General features: G+C 39.9%; 1 long non-coding RNA gene across 3 annotated transcripts in view; it reads right to left on the reverse strand.

Moving 5' to 3' along the window:
- Positions 1-447: 447 nt before the first annotated feature.
- The window catches only part of LOC138762082 (uncharacterized), a 31,903-nt gene continuing 15,411 nt past the window's right edge, over positions 448-16,939 (reverse strand). For all 3 annotated transcript variants that reach the window (XR_011356746.1, XR_011356747.1, XR_011356745.1), the window contains one exon: positions 448-906. This is a non-coding gene — a long non-coding RNA (uncharacterized lncRNA). The remainder of the gene's footprint in view (positions 907-16,939) is intronic.

Here is a 16,939-nt window from a genome sequence, read left to right on the forward strand (position 1 = left end):
ACATCAGGCATGTGGAAATTAGAAATAAACAACCATTTGGATCCATTCCAGATGTTAAAGGTAAAGTCTCCAGGAAAGACCTGACTACAAATGACCAGGAGATAAATTACAATCATTCTTTTTTTTGTGCCTTGGGTTTTAATTTAGTCTAATTATACTAGTTTCTCTGTGAAAAATAATGGGCTTTTTCCCCCAGAATGGGCTGAATAATGAAAATATAATTTGCTTGTCAGATGAATTATGTCACTAACTGCTAAAAAATATATTTTTTCTCTGCAGGTTAAATGATGACTTTAGGTGAGCATGAAATGGATCTCTAATGCAATATTATTGCCTGTCTTTATGTGTGGTAAAGTCTATCTCCGAGATCAACAACTTTGTAATATCGGGGTTTTACATAGCCCTTCATTAACATGTCAACATTGTTCCAATAATAGTCAGGCAGGATAAGGATATGATTTTAGATTTATTGACAGAGAACATTTATGATGTGGCATACAACCCAGAGATTCTTTTTTTCCTGCAGGCGCGGTAGAATTTCCACCAATTTGTGGTGCAAAAAAAAAACTGGTACACAGCCCATGCATGTAAACAAATAAAAAACTGTAAACAGATAATGAATGTAAACAAACTGACGGTGCAATACAGAAGAAATGAAAAAGAAAATCAATAAAGTGCACGAGTAAGAGTCCTCAAATGTGTCCCTGATTGAGTTTGTCTTTGAGGAGTCCGTTGGTGGAGAGGTAGCAGCTGTTCCTGAACCTGGTGGTGCGAGTCTTGTGCTCTTTCCTGTTGGCAGCAGCGAGAACAGAGCATGTGCTGTGTGGTATGGGTCTTTGATGATGGCTGCTGCTCTCCGACGGCAGCGTTCCCTGTAAATGTTCTCAATCGTGGGTAGGGTTTTGCCTGAACAAGAGAAGTCCATCTTTTATTTCTTTGATTAATTACTTATTCACTTATTTTCAACATGGCTGAAGGCAATTCTGGCCAGTGAAGCCCATACTAACAATTTACACTCAATTAACCTACCAACCCATAAGTTTTTTAATGGCATGAAGAAACCTGAGCACCTGTGGAAGTCTCACACAGACACAGAGAGAGTGAGAGATCTCCTTATAGACAGCATTGGATTCAAACTTGAGTTGCTGGCACTGTTATAGCTTTAACAAAAATAAACAGTAAAGGGCCATAATACAGCTTGTTTTCATTTATCTTATCCTCCCAGGCTACCACAATATATTCTGAGGGTCAGCAAAAATTTTGTGATTTGGTAGCATGTATAAGACTGATTTGCATTTGGAGGGAAGCCAGAGAAAGGGTCAAAACCTAACTCCTTTGAGTTACTGCCAGACCTATATTTCAGTTTCACTGTGGTGCAGTTGATGGATCTTCTGCTTCATGCTAAAGGTCATACTAGAAGAGCTTCCCCAAGAATTTTTACAATTCATGTCCTTTGAAAGACTTGGCAGTACTTGCCTCAGTTGAGATTTTGCAAATCCCCAAAAGCCTTTCCATGAGTAAGATCCATGATATTGGAGGAATATCTGAATAGGTTGGATATGCAGCTTACATTCATTTGTAGTCTTAAAGCTAATTATCGTTTGAAAGCACTCAGGGAAGGAATGGTGGGGGGTGATTACCAAAACTTAAAAGCACATATATATAGTCTTTATAAATTACCATAACAAAGCCAAAATTTGTGAGGCATTATGGTTTTGGCTTTGATCCCAAATGTCATAACAAATGATCCTTCTGAGTGCATTTTGTAGTTATGAATTTTCAATACTAGCCTTATTCAAGAAGTAATTGTTGGCTTGTGGAAAATTGGAGAATGTAACACTGTAACCATCTCTTGGATTGCTCATGCATGATATTGAAAGTAAATTACATTCTTAAGGAATGTGTTTGTACTGGAGGGACTATCTGAGTGTGACTCGGTCAAGTGCACTCCCTTTAATAATTAATCATGGAAATAAACGCTAATGAAATTTCCATCTTCCAGAAATGTGAACTGTTCAAATATTCTCTATTTACTGCAAGAAATTAACACTGGTTTTGTATGTTGCTTTTGCAGCTTTACCTAAAGTGTCATTTGTTTATAAATGTTTGGGTTTCCAATGAACGACCAAAAATGTTGGGTTGCAATGACTTTGAAGCCAACAAAAGTTGTATATTTTTTTTAAAGCGACAGCAAATTCACATGTGAATGCATTGGTAGAATTAAATGTAGAACTTCAAGAAATTGCTGTGGCTTTATATGTTACTTCTCCACAGGACATGATCTTTCCTAAGCAAGTTCATTGGATTCATGTGAATTTCAATTTTTAATGCACAGTTCTTACTTGTTATCTTAAATAATGTAAAAAAAAGACTCAACAAAGCACAAAGTCATAAATACTGCAGAACAATCTCCCTGGCCCTGAGAAATTAATGAATGAAGTATAATATCCTCCAGCCTTTATTCACAATAATCTTATTTTTTGTTTAAAATTTATTTCATATTTCAGAATTTAATCTTAATCCAACACCTATTTATCTCCACTTTTATTAAAATAATTGAAATGCTTTTCATAAATCTCCTGGTTTACTGCCCTTAAGAATTTGTCAATTCAGCCCCGGTATCAGGCTAAAAGTCACCTCGCGTAGAATCTGCTGAATGTTTGTGGATAGGTGTGTTCAAGATCAATGATGAGAACTGTCCCTTCACTGCCGACCATTAAATCTGGGCCAACAAACAGTTGGTTTACTCTGTGAGAAGTGATATCACTTAAATCCTCTTTACCAGAAAAGATTTAAAGAAACAGCCATTCGGAATTTGGCACATTATACTGGATTGGGCAATCTGAATGAATTTCTAAAGCATGATTCTTGGTACTGAAAATTTTATAGTAAGAATATGAATTTGAACAGAGATAATCACATTTTGAAGCTGGTGATTGTATCATAAACCTAAAAAGCTAATTTCATGCTGTATTTGCAATCATTGTGTCAGAATTTCTAATTAGTCATTAAAATCAAACAATTAATGCAAGTGAAGATGTTGGTTTTGTTCATTCTCGAGTTTCAGAACTAAGAACGTGATAAATCACAGGTGTTGATGGCACCTGGTGTAATTTGTTGTATCTGCCCATAGCTGGTGATTTGACTAAGTGTTTCAGATTTCATTAGGAGGCCTTCTCATTGATGTAACGGGTTGGTAGTAAAAATAAAGATAAAAGTAGAAAATAGAAAAAGCTGTCATTGACTTTTTATAAAGCAGTAGTTGCTTTAAAAAAAAGGCTAAAGGAGAATAGTTCAGTGTAAAATATTTGCCAGTCAGGTAATGCCTAAAAGTAAGGATTCTACTACCATGTGGCTTTCTAAATACTCCTTGAACATTACCATTGTCCCCACTTCTACCTATTCCTCTGGATGCTTGTTCCATGTACCCACCAAGATCTGTGTTAAGAAGTTGTCTCTTGAATCCCTTTGAAATCTCTCCCCATTCACCAAAATCAATGACCTCTAATTTTAGGTTAATTTACTCTGAGTAAAAGGCTATGGTTATTTATCTTACCCATGTCCTTCATCATCTTATATAACCTCTATAAGGTTCCCACCTGCCCTCCCCCACTACCCATCCTTCACCTCCTACATTCAAGGTAGAAAATAAAAACACACTGGAGACACTCAGCAGGTCAAACAGTGTACTTTATATTGCAAAGGTAAAGATGGATAACCAGTGTTTCACCTTGATCAAGGTGTACACTGTTTTGACCTGCTGAGTGCCTCCAGCATTGTGTTTTATCTCCAACCATGGTATCTGTTGACTTTCATATTTTATGAGGGAGAAAAGTCTCAGCCTATCCAATCTAAACAGAAAAGTGAGGTTGATTTTAAGGGTATACCAGTAAAATGAAATAATTCTTCCCAGTTGAAACCCACAAAACTTTTATACCTGTTTCAAGGACTCAGAGAAAGTCATGTACCCTTGCACGATTTTCTTGCTATTCTAATAATCAATTGATGCCAATGGTAATGTTTCACTCAAAGATCATCTCTGTTAAGATTTTCAACCAAATAATTCTAAATCACAACTGATGCTATTCATTGATGGGAGGACCAACTCCTAATAATGCAATCAAGGATAATTAAGTAAAAAATAAGAAATCGTCTGACCAAAGAAGTGAGATCTTAATCTTCCAGTTTCTCTTCCAGTTCTGACGCCAATATCTGGCCTTTGAAGGCTCAATCTACAATACAACCAGTACTCTTTCATCTAAAGGGGAGTGTTGGCAATAGGCCATTTCATACCAGGCCTCCGCCTGGAGTTCAGCTGCAAGCGTGGAGGGAAAACTTAAAACTTACCTTTCATAGATTGAGTGGTGCCTCATAGCGGCCTCCACATCTGATGGAGGTGGGGAGACTGGTACCATAGTGCCACCCGTCATAAATACGTGGCAGGGCAATGGCCATCTTCCCTACCCATACTCCCCCATGCAGATGAAACTGCTCTATGTTTCTCAGAACAGTTCCATCTGCATGGGGGATTATGGGTAGGGAAGATGGCCATTGCTCTACCGCATTTTTGAGCAGCAGTGAGTGGCCCCGAAAGCCAAAGTGACCTGCTGAGGCTGCCACAGCCCACACCAGCTGCCCCCTGATGACTCCCCAGCCGCCTGTCAACCCTGCCTTGAGGGGGTCATGGAGAGAGAGGAGTGAGTGGGGAGATGGGTCACGGGCTGATGGCGTAATCAGGCCACCCCTAACCAGTGGCTGTACATTCAAGACTCAGAGCTGGCCACAGCGCATTCAGAAAGTTAAGTCTCTAGGTGCAAGGGCAGAGAACCTCCACCTTTACAGTCGGGCATTTTCCTTGCTTGAAAGGGCCTAATGACTGAATCCACACTACAGTGATGGGAGGGAAGTAATCTCTTCCTCTGGTTTTAAACTGTGTAGATTTCTAAACCTAAACACATGCCTCCTAATACAAAAGACACATGGCAAGAAGCTTCCAGGGAGGAATTTGTGAACATGAACATCTATTGTGAACTCTAATGAGGTGAGAATGTTAAAGTCACATTAATCCGATAATTGAAATGTCTCCACATTCAAAGTTTATTTTACACATTGATACAATGCAGACAGAGCCAAGTTTTCAGAAATTGAGTTTGATCTTGACTTTGACTTTGAGAAACACGTGAACTTCTACAGTTTTCTGAGGTCATAGACAAACCTTGTCACCATTGAACTCAGTTGTTTTTTTTTGCTTGATCGTTTTAACTCAGCATTTGGAAGACTGCAAATGTCCTTTTTAACATTTAAACATTTAAATACCTTAAAATAAAAATAGATTAAATAGAATCCAGTCCAACAAGTGTTGATGCCAGCATTGGAGTAGAGCTTTGGCATTTGAGATCCAGAGACTCGTTTTAATTGGATTCCTGGTTGAATGCAGCAGGAATAGAACCCTATGAGTAGCCTGGAACAGGATTTTAGACAACAGGTGGAAAAACCAGGTTGCAAATGTTATGATTTAGAGGCAAACATGGTTATAAAGGTGGAGTCCAAGAAGGGGAAGTCTGGCTAAGTGTTCTTGCTTCTCCTAGCTAACTATAAGTTAAAAATATTAGCATATTTTCTGGACAACCTGCAGCTCCCAAGAGATGTTGTCCGACAAAACAAATCACCACCTCTCTCCAAGTAATACTCCAGTCACATCCCAATAAGGACCTTCAACCCAATCATGACGTTAAACCTATTATCTTGGAATTGAAGTCATTTTTTAATTGCTCTCCTCTTCCCTCTCTTGCACATTCTTATTGGATGAGGAGAGGTAAGCCTGATATGTCTCAGGCTTGCACTAATTCTAATAAGATTGACCATTTAATACCTTGCGGCATTTCAACCCTTATGGCGCTAGTGTTGGTTTCTAGTCAAAATATCGGTGACACAGAATTTTTGGGTTTTTTTATATAATTGCAACTGAGTGTTTTATGTATAATAAATTTAGTTTAGTTTGAGATTTAATTAATTTTATATAATGTTTTGAGTCTAAAGTCTAAATTGTGTTTAGTCTAAAGTGTCTTGTGTTTTACCCTAATGATGCACTAGTCTCCAAGAGCGAGATCTCATTTTTTTTTACTGTTGCTCATTATAATTGCCGCAGCTTTAAGAAATGATGCTAAGCTTCGAATTTGTATTGATTCCCCTGACCTTAGTTAAAAGTCTTGGCCTCACTTTTGTCTAGGGAGCTGTGACACCCACCCAGATAGTTTGGGTTTTTAGGGCATGGGGTTGAGTCGGCCTCACCTGTGTGGTTAGACAGCTTGTTCCTGCCCACGTGTCTCCCCAACCCATTACTATTCTGCGAGATGACTCTCTTGTCCAGTGTCTTGTCTTTGGTTTGTTGATTTTGTGTTTTGTGTATTTTTGACCATACCGATCCCACTTTCCTGTTCTCTCTCCACAGCCCCATGTCGATCCTCACACTGATCCCACTGCTCTGCCTCCACCGGCCTCTCCAGCATCCCGCGCCTGCCGCCCCATCGCTGACAGCCCACGCCGGCTGCCCCACAGTGTGGGGACTGAGACAGGGCTATGGGGAGAGCATGGGGCAGTGGGATCAGTGTGGGGGTTGACACTGGGCTGTGGGGAGAGCACGGGGCAGTGGGATCAGTATGGGGACAGCCCGCACCAGCCGTCCCAGCTCTGACAGCCCGCGTCGGCTGCCCCAGCTCTGACAGCCAACTGCACAAACCCTGACAGCCTGAAGGGACAGGAGCCTGAGTGCGCTCCAAAGCGCCTCCCATGCAGCTGTCCCTTTCAGATGGCCAGCACTGCGCTTTCAGCTCTGCCACCTGAACGACCATTCCACAGGTCTGAATCCGCTTCTGCAGGCACATTCTTGGTGGAGAATGCACCTGAAGAAGCCTTTAGTCAGCTGATATGTCTGTAATTAAGAAATAAACATTTTCTATGGCTACTTACATCATATTGCTCTGCATATGCTTGCTGTAAATTTTCCATTTCATCGTCTACCCAAAATTAACTAATATATCCTGGCATTAATGAATACCACAAAACATTTTATTATTATTATCATCAACATCTTGAAATATGCTCTAAAAATGTACAGGAGGATGCACTTAAAGTTGGATTTAAAAGTAGAGTCATGTCATCTATAGCCAGGATTTTTATTTTATTTTCTCAATAGTTCCCTTTCAAGTTGTGGTGGAGTACACATCTGCTTTCTCTTAGGGACTGAGATCAAGGTGGCTTTGCTCCCTCTACAGTTCTGGGAATTTTGAGGTTCTAGTGAGTCCTGCAGATTCTGCCTTTGGTAGGGTAGGAGGTGAATAACAGGTGGATAGTTAGCTTGGGAGGCTGTACATTTCTTCAGCTGCCAATGCTGGGCTTCCTTGTGCTCCTGATGAATGGATTTAAAATTTTCAGTGTTATCCCAAATATGGATGGCACAGTTGACATAGCGGTTAGCGCAAACCCTTTACAGTGCTAGCGATCGGGACCCAACCTGGATTCCAATCCCACGCTGTCTGAAAGGAGTTTGTACATTCTCCCCGTGTTTGCATGGGTTTTCGTCAGGGACTCCGATTTTTTCCTATCCTTCAAAAACGTAACAGGGGATTGGTTAATGTGGTGTAATTTGGGCATCTCAGACTCGTAGGGGTGAATTGGCCTGTTATAATGCTCTGTCTAATTTAATATACATTTTCTGTTTTCAGTAGTCACAAACGAGCCTGCAGCTGACGTGGACATTACCCTTCCATTAATCTTCGTCCGCGAAGCCAAGCCAAAGAAGAGAGAGTCATAGAATTTGCACACAGTGGCTTTGAATTATTTTGTCTATCTACTTTGTCTTTTTTCTGTCAAGTGTTTGGAATAGAGCATCTCTTTACAGAGTTTAGTGCAAGTGAAGCAAATGACATGATTTGCCCTTTAAAACTGACCAACCACACAACTTCCCTTCACATCTGAACTTTGATTGGTCAATCTTTTAACTATACTCAGCCTCTGAGCTTCTCTTGGAGAAAGAATGCCAAATAATTTTTTTCATGTCTGCTGTGACTGGGCAACCCTCTATTTTGAATCTCTGATCCCCCAAGACAGCAGTTAGGACATATTTATCACCTATTACTGATAGTGAATCAAGGCCTGCTCTGGAAGGTTATGTAATCATGCAAATTTAAAAGGTTGCCTAGGAAGTGAATTGCTTGACACAGGTGTAGGTCACCCTTAATTACCATTTCCAGCATAGGTGGGGAGGGGGGGGGTGTGGGGGGAAGGTATGGAAATCTCCATTATAATTTTATCCTAATTTCCAGGAATTTGGCATGTTTCATTGAAAGTATAAAGTGAACTCGTTTGTTAGTTATATGGCCAAGTGGCCTCATTGCATAATATTCAAAGAATGTACACATACTTGCATTATTTCAAATTAGCATTATATATTTTTATATAAGCATTCTTTGGCTTGGCTTCGCGGACGAAGATTTATGGAGGGGTATGTCCACGTCTGCTGCAGGCTCGTTGGTGACTGGCAAGTCCGATGTAGGACAGGCAGGCACGGTTGCAGCGGTTGCAAGGGAAAATTGGTTGGTTGGGGTTAGGTGTTGGGTTTTTCCTCCTTTGTCTTTTGTCAGTGAGGTGGGCTCTGCGGTCTTCTTCAAAGGAGGTTGCAGCGCACTGAACTGTGAGGCGCCAAGATGCACGGTTGGAGGCGATATCAGCCCACTGGCATTAATTCAGATTTATATATCATTCATGCACTCCTTGATCAGGACATAAACCAGTAGGATTTCCAAGAATTTTTTTTGGCATGCTAGCAAGTCTCTAACTGCACTTTAGTGTAATATTTCCAACAGATATTGTGAGAGTAAAAAAAATAGTATTCTAATTGTAACAGATTTGTGTTAATCTTTAAAATTAAAATCTTTAGTTATAAAATATATATTTCTTAGTAAAGTAAGTTATAGAGTTAAATATATTTCTAGTGAGGGAATTGCAGGCTGGATATAGGGTCACACATAGTTCACAGCACATTTCCAAATATACCATTGAACTCAACACATCTGGATAAACAAAGCCATAAACCTGAAGAAGTGTTCTTAATTGAAACTTAAGTGCCATGAGTGGGTCTTAAAACCATTTTAGTGTACATTCAGCATTATGCTGGCAGCTGTTTCAATACCTCAAGTACCATTTGGATGACCTAAGCCAGACTTTCCGGAGTCATAACCACTTAAACAGAGATGAGATCAAAAGTTTGTGGATGTGAAGAGGTCATCCATCATCAGTTGTGTTTTTGGACAGAAATGAAACTGAAACAGTAGTGATGTCGGGTCACGTGATTTCAGAGAAACATAAGTGAAGAAGGCTGAGACATGCTGAATCCAATTGGAAGAAATTGACCCTCCTGTGAAAGAAAGACACAGGGGTAAAACAAATGTCTCTGGAGGAAGAAGAAGATGCTGTTCTGTATTATATTATCCTTATCATAGGAGATACACAAAATCAGTGTCCCTAAAGAAGAGTTATTTCACTGTCTCTTTGACTAAGGAGGACAGTTTTCAAATTGATGATATAATAACCAGAAAAAAGTACTGTTGTGAGTTACTCCTTGAAAAGGGGAACACAAAATAAGTAGCTTTAAATAAGTAAGACCACTTCTGACTGTATCTTTAAGATAAAGAGGACACATTCATTGCGTAGAGCATAGATTCCAAAATCTCCAAGCAAAAGAGGAGAAGATTTATGTGAAGAATATCTCTCTGAAAGACAATTCATCAAAAGACTTTTGAGTTTAAAGAGATCTGAAGATCATAATTACTTCTAACTACAATTTTAAAAAGATCCTCAAATTCAACAAAATATTTGAAACTGGACTTTAAAATTGACTTTTTCAGATTCAAACTTAAACTATAATTGTTTGGAATTTAATCACACACTCACACCCACCCATTTGTGCATAGTGGGGTTCAAGATCGAGTTAAGTTTAGAGATAAGTAAGAAATGTTAGGTTATTTCTTCTTTTCTTTGGCTTGGCTTCACGGATGAAGATTTATGGAGGGGTATGTCCACGTCTGCTGCAGGCTCGTTGGTGACTGACAAGTCCGATGCGGGACAGGCAGGCACGGTTGCAGCAGTTGCAAGGGAAAATTGATTGGTTGGGGTTGGGTGTTGGGTTTTTCCTCCTTTGTCTTTTGTCAGTGAGGTGGGCTCTGCGGTCTTCTTCAAAGGAGGTTGCTGCCCGCCGAACTGTGAGGTGCCAAGATGCACGATTGGAGGCGATATCAGCCCACTGGCAGTGGTCAATGTGGCAGGCACCAAGAGAGTTCTTTAAGCAGTCCTTGTACCTCTTCTTTAGTGCACCTCTGTTTTGGTGGCCAGTGGAGAACTCGCCATATAACATGATCTTGGGAAGGCAATGGTCCTCCATTCTGGAGATGTGACCCACCCAGCGCAGTTGGGTCTTCAGCAGCGTGGATTTGATGCTTGCGGACTCTGCCAGCTTGAGTCCTTCGATGTTGTTGATGAAGTCACTCCAATGAATGTTGAGGATGGAGCGGAGACAGCACTGATTGAAGCGTTCTAGGAGCCGTAGGTGATGCCGGTAGAGGACCCATGATTCGGAGCCGAACAGGAGGGCGGGTATGACAATGGCTCTGTACACGCTGATCTTTGTGTGTTTCTTCAGGTGGTTGTTTTTCCAGACTCTTTTGTGTAGTCTTCCAAAGGCATTATTTGCCTTGGCGAGTCTGTTGTCTATCTCGTTGACTGCATGAGGTTTTCATGCTCTGCTGGGACCAAGGAAAGCTGCCTCAGGACCTTCATGATGCCATCATCATCACCCTGTACAAAAACAAAGGCAAGAAATCAGACTGCTCAAACTACAGGGGAATCACGCTGCTCTCCATTGCAGGCAAAATCTTCGCTAGGATTCTCCTTAATAGACTAATACCTAGTGTGGCTGAAAATGTCCTTCCAGAATCACAGTGTGGCTTTCGCGCAAACAGAGGAACTGCTGACATGGTCTTTGCCCTCAGACAGCTCCAAGAAAAGTGCAGAGAACAAAACAAAGGACTCTACATCACCTTTGTTGACCTCACCAAAGCCTTCGACACCGTGAGCAGGAAAGGGCTTTGGCAAATACTAGAGCGCCTCGGATGCCCCCCCAAGTTCCTCAACATGGTTATCCAACTGCACGAAAACCAACAAGGTCGGGTCAGATACACCAATGAGCTCTCTGAACCCTTCTCCATTGACAACGGCGTGAAGCAAGGCTGCGTCCTCGCACCAACCCTATTTACTATCTTCTTCAGCATGATGCTGAAACAAGCCATGAAAGACCTCAACATTGAAGATGCTGTTTACATCCGGTACCGCACGGATGGCAGTCTCTTCAATCTGAGGCGCCTGAAAGCTCACACCAAGACACAAGAGCAACTTGTCCGTGAACTACTGTTTGCAGACGATGCCGCTTTAGTTGCCCATTCAGAGCCAGCTCTCCAACGCATGACGTCCTGTTTTGCGGAATCTGCCAAAATGTTTGGCCTGGAAGTCAGCCTGAAGAAAACTGAGGTTCTCCATCAGCCAGCTCCCCACCATGACTACCAGCACACCCCCCCCCCCCCCAACATCTCCATCGGGCACACAGAACTCAAAACGGTCAACCAGTAGGTTATTAATAGTTTAATAAAAACTATTATTTTGAATTTACCATTGGTGAATTTTCCATTCCCGTTCCTTTGTTATTACTAATAAGATTGTATTAGTTTGTATCAAATTGTTGTTTAAATTTGGAGTCAGAGGCTAGTCTACTTTTAGAATGAAGAGCAACTAGGTTGTATGAAGTTAGGGAAAGTCCCTGTGAACATTTTGTTTCATGTCACATGGAGGGTGAAAGTAGTGAGGTGGCAAAAGAGGCCCAAAGACATCTTGCACACCCCCCCTCCCTCCCCGCGCAATCAATTCAAATGCCCAGAGACTGTGCTAATACTGTCCACAAAGCCTCAGAAATGCAAGCATTTGCAGAGATAAACCTCTGTGCTTCAGGACTCAGGAGGTAAGATTAGGCAAATATCTGAACCATCTTAACACTAGTAACACTATCAAGATACGGATTATGTTTTAGGTATTTTGTTCAGCACAATTAGAAAATGTGATGAATATTTAAAAATACTCAATGCAAACAGATATTTCTGTGTTTATTGAGGGTAGGAATATCACTAGTAAGAAACCAGAGTGCACTTCGGAAATGCAGCACTCAATCTCAAAATTAACCTAAGCCAGATGTACTTGCTAAATACACACATTTATTCTCCTTTAACATTTCTTTTGTTTAAACTTCATGAGAAGATCTACAGCAGAGGTTTTTCATCAGCTGTCAATTTTATTTAGTTTAATTATCGGTTTAATGGCTATATTTGCTAACTTGTAAATGATTGAACTTTGTCTGCTATTCCCACAGAGGTTGGTTCCATACTGTCCAAACTCATTGACAAGCAAACTAGTCAATTAGTCTTAAGAAAACTGCACCAGGCAACCATTAATTTAAAGGGCCATGTACTAATTCACTATTCCCTCCATGTCTCCATTTTGGAAAGAAAACTGATATTTAAAGAGACAAGTATGTGTGACAGCAGATTTTTAATTTGATCAATTTAACTGATGTACCATTAAGTCACCAAAGGCTGATATTGTGATACGATCAGTCTTTTATTAACTAAAGACAGGAATTACATCAACTTCATAGATTGATCGAAGCAAAGAGAAAAGGGAACATGCAAGGTGCTATGGGTAGGATCAGTCTCGGGAGGCGTGTCCATCCAACAGCAGCCAATCATGGCACAACAGTGGCTTACCATATTAACATAATAAGTTGATTATGACCTATTCTCAGCAAAATATCATTTGCCGAGCCAAAAAATCTCAACTTTAATATTTACAGAGCTAAAAAATAGCAAAGCATTATATTTCTTTCATACTAAGCCAGTAAAAATAAAAATATATAAACTATATTAATTATTTAATGCAACAATTAAATGTCATCTGCAGCCAGGATAAATTAACACAGCAAAAGTATACGGTAGGAATAGTGATATTTTGCTATTCCATAGAGTAGCTTGAAGTTAATAGATATAATTATTCTCTAATCTGTCTAAGGCCTCATGTCCAGTCCAGGTGTGTCCCAGAACATTGTCGAAAGGCAGGAAGGAAATTGTTGGAGCTTTAACGGACATTTTTAAGTCATCACTGACCACAGAAGTTCCAAAGGACTGGAGGATTGCAAATGTTGGGCATTATTTTAACAAGGGTTGTAAGAATAATCTGACTAACTACAGACCTGTGAGTCTGATGTCAGTAGCATGGAAACTGCTGGAGAGGACTCTGAGATAGTATCTATTAATTGAATGGCCAACACAAAATCAGCAATTTGTACATGGGAATTTGTGCCTTTTGGAAGAGTTTATTTTGAAGAGGTGGTGGAGAGGATGGATGAGGGTGAGCAGTTGATGTTATTTATATGGATTTTACCATGTCCCACATGGTCGGTTGATATAGATGGAAGGCCATCCAGCCAATTGGATAAAACATTGGCTTAGTGAAAGGAGTCAGAGAGGTGGTAGAGGGCAGCTTTTCAGATTGAAGATCTATGACCAGTAGGGAGTGCCTCCAGGTTCATTACTAAGACCTTACTTTTTGTATATAAATGATTTGGACAGGGATGTTTGTGGCAACACAAAAATATGTGCTGTGGTAGACAATGAAGAAAGTTACCTGGGTTAACAACAGAAACTAGATGGGGAAATGAGCTAAGGAATGATAAAATGCAGTTGAATCCGGAGAAGCGTTTGGGTAAATCAAATCAGACCAAGACTTGATCTGTTAGCAGCAATGCACTAATAAGTGTTATGGAGCAGAGGGACCAAGGGGTGCAGGTACATCTTTTTAAAGATGGCAGCACAGGGAGACAGAGCCGAAGAGAGCATTTGAGGTGCTTCATCAATTGGGGCATTGAATACAAGTGCAGGGATGTCATGTTGAAGTTATGCAAGTCATTGGTGAGGCCACACTTTGAATATTATGTGAAGTTTTGATCACCTAGTTGTTGAAAAAGATATAAAATTGTAAAGAGTACAAAAGAGATTTACAGAATTGTGGCCAGGATTAGAAAAGTTCAGTTATTGTGAAATACCAAAATTAAACTAATTTAATTCGAGCACAGGAGCTGGAGAGGAAATCTTATTGAAGTCTATAAAATCACGAAGGGCATGGATAAGGTGAATAGTGATGGTTTGTTTTCTTGAGTAAGAAATCTAAGATGAGAGGAATGTGGAAATTAGAAGGGACATGAGTGACAGTTCTTCACTTATAATGTGGTGGGCATATGAAATGAACTGCCAAAGTGGTAGAAACAGGTATCTTAGCTTCCATCAGGTAATACTTGGATAATTGCATTCATGGGAAAGCTTGGATGCAGGCAAATGGGATTAAAGCAGGATATTTCTTAAATTCTGTGACTCTAATTAAATCTTCCCTCAGCTACCTAACTTGACACATTATGGCTTCAACAATGTTAAAAAAGTTGGGATTCCAATTGTGTAGCTCAAATTTCCAGCATTTGTTTATCTCTTACTCTTTTTTTCCTCCTCTGGTATTTCTGATGTTATTCATCTCCTCCTAGATATATCCCCATCAAACATACTTTACCATCTTCTTTCAGCCAATACACCATGTCTTGTGTCATTCAGTCTCTCCGGGTTGCACCATATTCCAGACCAACTCTGTTGTACTCTCTACCCCACCTGACTTGCTCTGTGGTTAAAACTTGCCTCTAAATTTTTTCCCCCATTCTGTTGAAAGGTCTTCAGTGTGAAATATTGACTCTGCTTTATCTTTCTACAGAGGAGGATTCATGAAAATGCTGACTCAGGTGGACAGGTTGATTGTTAGCAGTATTTTCCATTTTTATTTCACCATTTATTTGTCGCCTACTACAGTATTAATCAATAACTAAAAACAAACAAAATAAATCAATTAAATAAACTTTCCACAGGCAGTGAGGCAATGACTGCTAAATCAACTCTGTGACTCAAATATATGTTATTTATTTTAGTATGTGTACATATGTACTGTGTATATGTATCATTTGTCTAGATGTATGTTACATGTGTCCTGCACTATTCTGCACTATGGACCAGAGAACACTGTTTCTTCATATTGTACTGGTACAATAGGATGACAAATGAACTTATTAAAATTTTCTTTAGTTATAAATTTGCTTTATAAGTATCAAAAGTTCAAATGTATTTATAATCTAGTAAACAAGTAAAACTATTTTAGATTTAAAATTTACAATTTTACATCAGAAATTGCCTCAAAATGTTTCAATGACATGAGCCTGCTTTTGGGCCTGCACTTACAGGTACTTTAGCTCTGTTCTACATACAAAAAGAAAATAATTGGAACTGAACATTTCAAACACCTTCTGTTTTTGTACAAAATCCAGAAGAGCCAATAATAACTCAAAGTATATGAACATATCTGAAAGAAAATGCTGGTTCTTCCTGACAAATTGAGAAACCTGTTTGTGAGGCAAGGACTGCAAAATGTCCATTGACACCACGTCTCCCAGCAAAGGGTTTTCTAACAGCCATTGAAAGGCAGTCCTTATGGGAAAAGTTACCAAATTCTGAATGTTGAGTATATTTCAAATAATTCATGATAAATTGTGACCTACCAATGTTTCATGGAGAATCTTTTATGCCACTACAGGAGAAATATTTGAAGAGGAAGGGTATAAAATTACAAGGAAGAGAAAGGATTAAAATAATTCATTTGTGAATGTTTCAAGTAGATTTCTCTGTGCTATAATCTGCAGAAGCACAAAAGGAATATACACTAAGTTATTTGATGCAGTTTCCTGAGAAGCCAGATCGAGGCTAATGATTGAGGCCATTTGAAAAGGGTCATAGAGTCACACAGCAAACAACAGGCTCTGGGGCCCAACTCATGCATTCTATCCAAGATGGCAGTCGGACTAATCCCATTTGTCTGCAATTGACTGATATCCATTTGAACTTTTCTTATCCATATATCTGTCCAAATGGCTTTTAAAAGTTGTAATTGTGCTTACATCCATCTGGTAGCTTGTTCCACATATGGACTTCCTCTGAATGAAAAAGTTAACCTTCAGTTCCCTTTTCCAAAGATCATTTTTATTCACTTTATCCACGTCCTTATGATTTTATAAACCTGTGATGTCATCCTTCACTCTCAAGAACAAAATCCCAGCCTCTCCAACCTCTCCCTATAATTCAAGCCCTCAAATCCTGGTAATATCCCAGTGAATTTCTTCTGTACCACATCAACTTTTTGGTAGCCTTCCTGTAGCTGGGCAACCAGTTATGCACACATTCCAAATATAATCTCATAAATGCCATGAGGTTCCAATTCCTGGAAAGTGTGCCAAGTCCTTTCTTCGCCACCCTGTCTACCTGAGTCACCACATTCATAGAGCTATGCACCTCTACACCTAGGTCTTTCTGTTCTACAAAGTTCTTGAGGGTCCCACCATTTCCTGTGTGAATCCTGGATGTTGGTCACTGGGGTCAAAACAATGGAATAGTTTCTGATGCCAGCATTATATGAAAAATAAAGTTAATATACACACTTAGAAGTTTAGTGAATATGTACCTTTCAATTATATTAGTACATCGTGGCAGCCCGCAATTGCAGAGATCGGGCCGGCACATGATGCAGCAGCAGACGTGAACAGAGATCACTAAAGCGGCTCCCAGGACAACCAACCAGTGGGGGGGTAGAAGCTGGGGCAGCATCAGACCAACAACTCTAAAATGGCATTGGTCAAGCTGCCCAGCTAACTCTACAGAAATAAGCTGGGGAAGAAGACCATTCATATGCATGGATGTACCCA

Source organism: Narcine bancroftii, chromosome 4 (assembly GCF_036971445.1).
Source record: "Narcine bancroftii isolate sNarBan1 chromosome 4, sNarBan1.hap1, whole genome shotgun sequence".
Lineage (NCBI taxonomy): Eukaryota > Metazoa > Chordata > Chondrichthyes > Torpediniformes > Narcinidae > Narcine > Narcine bancroftii.